Raw genomic sequence first — 9587 nt, 5'->3', positions numbered from 1 at the left:
AAACCTGACTTTTATAAAAGGAACAGGAACAAAATTTTTTAACAGACTTTTCATCAAATGAGATATATAGGAGTTGAGAATATAGTTTAATGGTAGAATGCTAGTGCCTAGCACATGTAAATCCTATGGTTGACTCCATACCCCAAAATATAGAGATAGAAATGTTTATCAACTAAGGCCTGAAAACACCCAGATAGATGTTTCAAAGTAGCAAAATTCTTTTTTTTTTTTTTGTCATTTTAGAATTTTTTTTTTATGGGTACACTGTATTCATACATCATACTGGGATACAAAAAAACTTTTGTAGACATACATGCACACATCGCCCAGTCAGCCCCCACCCGATCCCCACCACATTCCCTCCCCATCCCTCCCTCCCATGCTTGGCTTAATGGTTGACATCTAGTATTATAGCAATTTATCCAAAATTAAAAATGATAATCTCACATAACAGTTTCATTTGTCTGATACCAAGCTTTTGATAACTTAAAGATAACATTTCAATATTTCTTTTTGCTTTCTTTCTTATCAGAGAATATTTTTTCTTTTTTTTTTTAGGTGAAACTATCATATATTTATATATTTATTTTTCAGAAAAAATCTATCCTAATATGAAATATGGACTCTAGATACCCAAAACGATCTCAAAAAAGAACAAAGCTAGAAGATATATATTTTCTGATTTCAAACCATATAAAGCTACAATAATTGAAACAGTATAGTACTGTTATAAAGGCAGGTATATAAACCATTGGAGTTAAATACAAGCCTAGAGCTAAATTCTTCCATATATTGTCAAGTTATTTTTGACAAGGTTTCCACGAACATTTGGTGGGGAAAATAATAATCTTTTAACTAAATATTGTTGAAAAATAATAATCACATGAAAAAGAATAAAATTGGACCCTTACCTAATCCCATATACAAATATTAACTCAAAATGATAAAAGACCTAAATATAAATCTTAAGACTATAAACTTTTAGAAGAAAATCTGGGTCATAAAACCTCACAACATTGAAATTGACAGTGATTTCTTGGATATGATTTCAATGGCACAGGCAACAAATGGATAAACAAACTCCATAAAAAATAAAAAATATTGTATATCCAAAGACAATGTAAACAGTTAAAAGTTACTGATAGAGTGGGATAAAATATTTTCAAATGCTATATCTGAAGGTATATTAATATTCCAACTAGAAACCCTAAAAATTAACAACAATAAAAGCAAACAATACAATTTAGAGATAGGTAAAAGACTAACAAAATAACGAATCTCCACAGATAACCAATCTTAGTTGTCTGTTGGATGGAAAATCATGTTTCTCTGGTTTTGGTGTGTGTTACCTATTTCTTCTTTGTAGTTAATCTCTTTGAGTATTTTCTCTAGTGCTGGTTTTGAAGACATAAATTCCTTCAGTTTCTGTTTGTCATGGAAGCTTCTTATTTCCCCATCTAATTTGATAGAAAGTTTTGCTGGGTAGGAAATTTTTGGCTGGAAGTTGTTTTCTTTCAGAGTTTGGAATATGTTACTCCAAGCCCTTCTGGCTCTCATGACTTGGTTTGGGAAGTCTGGAGTGATTCTAATTGGTTTGCCTCTGAATGTCACTTGGCCCTTTGTTTTTGTTGCCTTTAAGATTCTCTGCTTGGCTTCCACATTGGTCATTTTGACAATTATGTGGCGTGGGGATCCTCTTCTCCGATCCTGTCTAAAGGGAATTCTATAAGTTTCCTGGACCTGTGTATCGACCTCTTGCTCTATGTTTGGAAAATTTTCTGTTATTACTTCCTTGAAAAGATTGTTGATCCCTTTGGTTTCACCTTTTTTTCCCTCCTCTATTCCAATTATTCTTAGGTTCGCTCTCTTAAAATGGGCCCATATTTCTTCAATGTCAGATTCCTGCTGTCGGATTTTTTTTTTCTAAATTAGAAACTATGCGTTCATTTTTTGAATGATCATCTTCTAGGAGCGAGATTCTATTCTCCATGTGGTCTAATCGGTTGTTTGTACTTTGAATTGAGGCCTTTACTTCATTAATTGCATCCTTTATCTCTCTTTGGCTCGCTCTGAATTCTTTTTGAAACACCTCTATTATTTCTACAGTTATTTTCCTGATTTGATCTTCTAGAAATCTCTGAATTTCTGTTTTATCAGGTTCTGATGTTGTGGGGTTGTGGGCATTCATTGCTCCATTGTTATTCCTCTTTCCCATGATTTCAGAAGTTTGTGGGTTTCTGGGTTCTTCCCTGGGTGACTACGACTTCACTTAAGGTGCTCTGGATCTTGAGTCTGTGGTATCTCAGACCCCACTACTCCTTTACTGGGTTGTATCACAGAGTCTCAGACCCAGGGAGTCAATAGAGGCTGCTTTAGACTATGGGGTTTGCCAGGTTGGGCATTCTCCTATGGTGTGATATCTCTGCCACTGCCACTCCCCCACTGGGTCAAGTCCCTGGGAGTGCAGTACTGAGATTTCTCCTCTCGGGCCCACAATTTGACTCACTGTTGTTGAGTGTGCACATGGAGCTGTAGTGGACTCGGTGAATTCGCTGCTGCTACCACCGTTGGCAATATGGTGCTGCTGTTATGCCCACGGCCGTGAGGCTAGTGTATTTCTTCTCTGGTTTTGAGCTCTGTTCTGAGTCCCTGCAGTGTGTGCTGAGCCCAGCCACTGGGAACTTTAGATGCTCCCTGCGCTGAGAAATCTGCCTAATCCCGCCTGGCTGTTCCACAGCGGCTCACCTCGGCTCGCTGTCCGCTGCTCCTCTCTGGAGCCTGGTGGGCTGTTGAGTGCGTTGGTCTGGTGCTGTCCGGTGAACTCGCCGCTGCCGCTGGCAGTAAGGCACTGTTGCCGCGTCCTCGGCTGTGAGGCCGGCGTATCTCCTCTGTCGCTCTGAGCTCTGTTCTGAGTTCCCATCCTCTCTGGAGCCTGGTGCTGCAAGAAAATTGGCGCCTGCTGCTCCGTGCCGCGGCTCCAGCCGCAGCACTGCAGTCTGGTTTCTTTCTGGTGTCCCATTTTTCCAGCCCTCTTTTTCTCTGTCCCTTGTAGTGACATTTTTTGTTTCTCTGTTGATGGTGTTTCCTGGCTATGAAAGGCGCTGATTTTGTGGTAATAGAGATTGGTTGTTAGCGGGGCTCTTAAGCCCCGATTTTCTTGGTTGCCATCTTCCCAGAAGTCCATCAAAATTCTTAAGTGGTCTCCCAGGAAAGCTTCCAAGCCTTTCACTAATGAATGATTCTTACAGCTCAGAACCAGCTTTTCAAGAATGAACAAGAGCTGGCGTTGGTGCCTCACACCTATAACCTCAGCTACTCTGAAGGTTGAGGCAGGAAGATAACAAGTTCAAGGCCAGCCTGCCATTGGAAAGCAGGATAATTTCATGGAGAGTCCTGAGGAGGTCCCAAGTTTGGGGATGGAAACTCACCTCAGGACGTTGGGGTCCTTGGCTTCCATGGTGGAAAACAATTTCACCAGTCAGAGACAAAGACAGGGTTTTTATTTAGGGAAAGTATGGATACATATTCAAGGGAGAATGTGGGCCACCTCGAGAGTGTGAGAGGCCCTTGAGGCCTTTACAATCCTTTTGATAGGTGGCCTGAGAGAAGGTGGCCAGGGACACAAAGCAGAGATGGCGTGACATGGACGGGGTGACCGATTTCCTTTCTTTGAATTCTCAGGTTCTCACATTTCATAGGTGGGGCTGACTGATGCCTGGGCTTGACAAACAGAGAGACTTCCTTTGGGGATTTTTTTGTTTGCCAAGCATCCCAGGAAGTTCAGGTGTGAAGACAGGTGTTATGATTAAAAGTATGGGCCTCCAGGCATGGTTGCACTCACTTGTAATCCCCGCGCTTGGGAGGCAGAGACAGGAGGATCACGCAGGTTCGAAGCCAGCCATGCGCGCTGGCTTAGGAGACCCTGTTTCCAAATAAAAATGTAAAAATAGGTCTGGGAGTGTAGCCCGGAGGTAGAAGGGCTTCCAGGAACCCCAGTACCACCAAAAAAAAAAAAAAAGTATGGGCCAACTGAGGACCTTTGCCTAAGAAAAAGGATAGGCTAGATAGGCCATTATAAAGATTTTAGATTTTTTTTTTTTTTTGGTGGTACTGGGGTTCCTGAAAACCCTTCTACCTCCAGGCTACACTCCCAGACCTATTTTATATTTGTATTTGGAAACAAGGTCTCGTAAGCCAGCAAGGCTGACTTCAAACCTGCAAGATCCTCCTGTCTCTGCCTCCCAAGTACAGCTAAAGTTTCTAGATTTTTTTTTTTTTTTTTTTTTTTTTTTTTTTTTGCGGGTCTGGGTGAGGAGATAGAAAGGAAATAGGCAGATAGGGAAAAGGCCTCGGTAGAAAAAGTTAATTTCCTGAGTTTCCTGAGGGGCGATGAATATCTGAAATTCCAAAGGCTCAGAGATAAGAAGGATCAGAGCTTCACAAAGCCATTGGTTTACTAATCAACAAACCCAGGAGCCTCCACCAGAACAAGTCTGGCACTCCTGAAAGGAGACTCTTCAAAGGACTTGCAAATACCCTATGCAAATTCTGAGAGCTGCTTCCCAGAATTCCTGGGATCCCAAAAGTCACCCTAACCCAAAGAGGACTCGCAAACGTCGGGCAAAGGCCCTAGCCGGCCAGCAAATTGGGTTTTTCCCTCTGAGAACCCCCTCTCCTTTTGGGGAGATCCTCTCTCTCTCTCTCTCTCTCTCTCTCTCTCTCTCTCTCTCTCTCTCAGGTCATGTTAGCCCTGAGAGAAGGCAGAGTGCAACTGAGGGCACGTGGCCTGGGATACTCTTGGGTAGTGACCTGAAGGCCTCTGCTGGACATCAAAGCTGACCAGGGCCCCTAGGGGTGACCTGCACCTCTTTTCTGGCAGATCGCATGGGCCCTGGGAGAAAGTAGTTTGCAACTGACGGCACTTGGCTGGGGCAACAGTCGGGTAGTGACCTAAAGGCAGCTACTGAACACCAGGGCCCAATAGCCCCTTTGGGGTATTCGGCCCACGTTTCCCTAATTCCTTCTGGCAGATTGTGTGGACTCTGGAAGAAAGCAGCTTGCAACTAAAGGCAATTCGGCTTGGGTTACTCTCAAGTATTGTCCTAAAGGCAGCTGCTGGACCCCAGATTTCTGACCACCCCTTTGGGGGTGTTCAGCCATCTTTCCTTACTCCCTGCTGCTTCCAATAAACCTTTTACTCCCCTTCCTGAGGTCTGCGGGTGTCATTCTTCACTCATTGTAGACAAGAACCCTGTAAGGAAATGCCGAGTTTCTTCTCAAGAAACTCCGTTTCATCTTTGATGAATCACCAGGTTTCTTCTCAGAAATCCCCCGTTTCAGCTTGGGGGGCTCAGGAGAAACCCCCGTTTCATGGGGATGGAACCCAGGGGCATTTGACCTCCAAGCTACACCCCCTGCCCTATTTTTTATTCTTTATTTTGAAACCAGGTCTCACTGAGTTGCAAAGGGCCTCACTAAGTAGCTGAGGCTGTCCACGAACTGCGATCCTCCAGGTCTCAGCAACCCAAATGCTGGGATTACAAGCATGCGCTGCCACACCGAGCTAAGTTTCTAGATTTTAAAACTATATTTTCTCTTTCCTTCCCAGTTCATCTCCTTTCTACCTAACATTTTATTTATCATTTCCTACATCAAGCCCGAGAACTTTAAGAAGACCCTGTATCAAAAATTTAAAATCAAAATAGCTGGGTGTACCAGTATTGGGAAGAGATTTCAAAATGTACTAAGGTACCAATACTGGGAAAGATTTCCAGTTTTAAAATATATCTTTGGTAGTGAAGAAAGCCAGGAGCTGTGGGGAGAGGGCAGCAGATGTCACCATGGATATAAATTAGCAAAGGAATAGAAGAAGCCTGGGGTCTTGTAACATTTCTGAAGAGAGGCAAACTCCCTCCAGGATGTGAGGAAATCCCAGATTCTGGATAAGCAACTTAACACATTTTGGAGTGTAACAAAAGGTATTAGGGTCTGTGCTGGAGACACAGCTGCATCCTCCTGCCCCAGAGGGGGCAGATCTGGCTGGGTTGGAGATAGAGCCTGAACCTGGGCTCTATCTCCAGCATATATATATATATATATATATATATATATATATATATATATATATATATATATATATATATATATATATGGCAGCACATCTATATATCAAAGGACCTGCCCCAGATCTGGTCAGGCTGGCTATAAGAATGTTCCACATGTTGTATCTCTGATGAATTCATTCGAACCCCCCCCCCCATGCCACTCCTGAATGGCATGGGGCTGTAACTGTCTTCTGTATTTCTATCTTTTTAATAAACTCCTTTAAATCTTCAGCAAGAGTCCGGGCTATTGCATATTTATCCTTAGCTCAGGACAAGAAGGACCACAGGTTAGAAACCAGCCTCAGCAATTTAATGAGGCTGTTGGCAATTTAACAAGATCCTGTTTTAAAATTAAAAAATAAAATAAAATGAAGTTTAGAGTGTAGCTCCAAGGCAGAATGCCCCTGGGCTCAGTCCTCAGCATCACATAAAAAAAATTAAAATTTAAATATGGACAGGAGCAGCGCATGGTGGCACATGCCTGTAATCCCAGGCAAGTAGTGAGACTCTCATCAACCTAGCGAGACCCTATTTCAAAATAAAAATAGAGCTGGGCATGGTGGCACACGCTTGTAATCCTAGTGCTTGGGAGGCTGAGACAGGAGGGTCACACGGGTTTGAAGCCAGCCTCAGCTACTCAGTGAGGCTCTCAGCAACTTAGTGAGACCCTGTTTCCAAATAAAGTATAAAATAGGTCTGGGAGTATAGCCCGGAGATAGAAAAGCCCCTGGGTTCCACCCCTAGTACAACGAAAGAAAGAAAGAAAGAAAGAAAGAAAGAAAGAAAGAAAGAAAGAAAGAAAGAAAGAAAGAAAGAAAGAAAGAAAAAAATAGGGCTGGGAATGTAGCTCAGAAGTAGAATGCCTCTGGTTTAACTCCCAGTATCACAGAACAATGGACAGGCATGGTGTCTACTGTTATCCCAGTACTTGGAAGGCTGAGAAGATCTTGTGTTATAGGTCAGTGAGTGGTAACTTAGTGAGACCCTCCTTCAAAATAAAAAGGGCCTGAGATATAGCTCAAACATAAAATGCCCCAGGGATCAATCCCCAGCATCACATGCACACACACACAGGCAGACACATCCAAACACACACATCCCCTGGGCAGAGCCAGGTGTGGTGGCATGCCTGCAATCCCAGTACACACACACACACACACACACACACACACACACACACACACACACACACATCAGCAGGATTGCAGGTTTGACGCCAATCTCAGCAATTTAGTGAGATCCTCATCAACTTAACAAGGCCCTGTTTCAAAATAAAAAAAATAATAAAAAGGTCCAAACAGGTATGGTGGTACCCGCTTGTAATCCCAGTTTGGGAGACTGAGACAGGAGGATCGCAGGTTTCGTGGCCAGCCCCAGCTACTTAGTGAGCCCCTTAGTGAGCTCACTAAGGCCCTCTGCAACTTAGTGAGCCCCTGTTCCAAAATAAAGAATAAAAATAGGTCTGGCGGTGTAACTTGAAAGTAGAATGTCCCTGGGTTCAATCACCAGTACCAAAAAAAAAAAATAAAATAAATCCCCTGGGCATGCCACCTGTGAAGATGTACGACATCCAGTAAATTCCACTGCTCCCGGGGAATCAATGAAGCTGACATAAGCTCATGGCTCCCGCCCACCTGGCCTGTCAGCCATGCCATTTCTCTTTGCAAATACCATCCTAGTGGCTTCTATGTGGGTCATCTGTGCCTTGCTCAGTAGTAAGAGCATGCTCATCATTACTCATTAGGTAGATACAACTTCAAATACAATAAGCCAGGCACGGTGGCACAGGCCTGTCATCCTAGTACTTAGGAGGCAGATACAGGAAGATTGTAGGCAACTTAGTGAAACACTGCTTCAAAAAGGGGGGGGGGGGGGGCTGGGAGTGTAGCTCAGAGGTAGAATGCCTTTGGGTTCAACCTTCAGTGCCCAAAAAGAAAAAGAAAAAAGCCAAATGTAGTGGCTAACACCTGTAATCTCAGTATTTGAGAGGCTGGGACAAGAAGAACACAGGTTCTAGGACAGCCCCAGCAAATAGTGACTCCCATCAACTGAGTGAGATCTTGTTTCCAAGTAAAAAATAAGAAGAGCTAGGGGTGTAGCCCAGAGGTAAAATGTCTCCGAGTTCAAACCCCCTCCACATACATACAACCCACAATGAGATACTACTACATTCGCACTAAAATGGTGTGATGGTTAATTTTATGGGTCAACCTAACTGGATCAAATATCTGGTTAAACACTATTTCTGGATTTGTCTTTGATATTATTTCTGGGAGAGATTAACATTTGAACCGATGGACTGAATAAAGCAGGTTGCCCTTCACAACACTGTGAACATCATCTAATGCACCGGCGATCAAACTGAACAAAAAGGAAGAGGGAAGAAAAGTCTTTCTTTCTGAATGGTTGAGCTGAGACCCTGGTGTTTTGCTCTCGGACTGAAAATTATGACATCAGTGCTCCTGGTTTTCAGTGTTTGAATTTTTATATCAGTTTGTTTTTGTTACTATAACAAGATACCGGAGGATTGATGTTTTATAAAGAAGACTGGTTTATTTAGCTCAGGTTCTGGAGGTTCAAGGGCATGCTGCTGAGGTAGAATAGGAGAAATAAAAGTAATAGATAGGCAGGCATGGTGGTGTACACCTGTAATCCCAGTACCTGGGAGGCTGAGGCAGGAGGATCACAGGTTGAAGGATAGCCTCAGCAAGTAGTGAGACTCTCATCAACCTAGTGAGACCGTTTTTCCAAATAAGAAATAAAATTGGGCTGGGAGTGTAGCTTGAAGGTTAGAATGCCTCTCAGTTCAATCCCTAGTACTACAAAAAAATAAAAATAAAAATAAAAGGCATAGGTAGGAAGAAAACAGAGAAGAAAAAAAAAGATTATAGCTTTAAATTTAAAAACTCCACATTGGCCCTCACCTTCACCCTGAAGGTCTATCCTTCAGACCTAAATTCCTAAAAGTTTCCATTAAAAAAAAAGGTTCAGTAAATGTGAGAGTACTATACATCCAGTTAATTGGAGTTAATTGGTGCATACATTTTGTTAGCCTATAGAATGTATGTCAAACTGATAGAAGTCTAGGCCTAAATTCTCAAAAGGTCCAGTAATCAAAAGATGCAAGCTCACACCCTCACACACTCACCATTCGCCCACCCCTTGCAAAAGCCCCCTATTAAAAAAAAAAAAAAAGCCCTATATGCCGGGCGTGGTGGCGCACGCTTGTAATCCCCATGCTTGGCAGGCGGAGACAGGAGGGTCACACAGGTTCAAAGCCAGCCATGCTGGCTTAAGAGACCCTGTTTCCAAATAAAAAGTATAAAATAGGCCTGGGAGTGTAGCCCCGAGGTAGAAGGGTCTCCAGGAACCCCAGTACCACCAAAAAATAATAATAATAAATAAATAAATAAATGCCCTACACTCCAAAAGTTCTGTCTGTTTCTCTCTTTTTCTCTTCCCCCTCCCCTCTCCCCTGGAGGT

This window comes from Muscardinus avellanarius (assembly GCF_963383645.1).
Source record: "Muscardinus avellanarius genome assembly, chromosome: 7".
Lineage (NCBI taxonomy): Eukaryota > Metazoa > Chordata > Mammalia > Rodentia > Gliridae > Muscardinus > Muscardinus avellanarius.
This window is presented reverse-complemented; position numbering follows the sequence as displayed.